The 1,024-nt window shown below is 46.0% G+C and overlaps 1 pseudogene; it reads left to right on the plus strand.

Moving 5' to 3' along the window:
- Window positions 1-208: 208 nt before the first annotated feature.
- On the plus strand, window positions 209-504 carry LOC144219095 (V-type proton ATPase subunit e 1 pseudogene; annotated as a pseudogene).
- The last annotated feature ends 520 nt before the right edge of the window (window positions 505-1,024 follow it).

The raw sequence follows: 1,024 nt of genomic DNA on the forward strand, positions 1-1,024 counted from the left end.
ACCCTTGGCTTGAGATTGAATGATCAGTACCTCTGGTCTACATTGTGGGGAAAAGTCTCTGAGCCAAACCATACAAAGCCAAAGTGGTGGAGGAAAAGAAAAGCTCAAACCAGCCCAAAGGCCATTTTTTTTCCTGGAATTATGGTGGTCAGCCACGTAGGACCAAAGTGAGGAAGCAGGGCAGAGGCTGGAAGCTTCAGTGGTCACCATGGTGTATAATGGCCTCACAGGGCCTCTCACCCTGATGGATGTGTTCCGGGGACTTGTCAGCTTCTTGGTGCTTTGGTTCATCCCTAAGGAGCGATCATCACCATGTTGGTGACCTGTTCAGTTTGCTGGTGTCACTTTTGGCTGATTGCAATTTGGGCCCAAGTCAGCCCTCTCTTTGAACCACAGCTACAAACTGAAACAATCCAGTTTCTCTGGTATCATTCACCTGATAGAGAAGACCTGCTCTCCAGTGCTCAGTTGCTGAGGTCATGGAAAGAATTCCTCTACATGTAAAATCATCTCCAAACCCAGACTCCCTTCCTTGACTGACGGACATAGTTGGGTCATCAGCTGCTGTAAGCATTCCAGTTACATTTGAATGTCTTATCCTACAATGCAGAATGCAACATTTTTTTCCTACCACTTTTTTATACTTGGATGAATTATGTGCCTGCTTACCCTAAACTGTGCCAACTCCCAGCAGGAGGACGGAGTATCTTAGCAAACCGAGGGAGAACTAACTTGTCCAACTAGTGAGCCTCCACGAAGAGTAACATTTCCTAGAATATGACTTGCCATGAGATTTCTCAAATATCAGAGGCTTTTGCTGACAGAGAGAAACATCAGCTCAAAAAGTCTCTGTGGAGGCCACAGTGAGGCAATTACCCACTTTCCCACATAGCTGTGGTCACAATAGATCTTCCCTGTCCCCTGACATGCTATCACCTGTGTTCCTTGTGACCAAAGGCACATATGCCTAAAATGGCTAAATGAATTCTTGCCCTTGTAACAGAATAAAGAGAGCCAACTCCCA

This window comes from Crocuta crocuta, unplaced genomic scaffold, assembly GCF_008692635.1.
Source record: "Crocuta crocuta isolate KB4526 unplaced genomic scaffold, BGI_CrCroc_1.0 C28739077, whole genome shotgun sequence".
Lineage (NCBI taxonomy): Eukaryota > Metazoa > Chordata > Mammalia > Carnivora > Hyaenidae > Crocuta > Crocuta crocuta.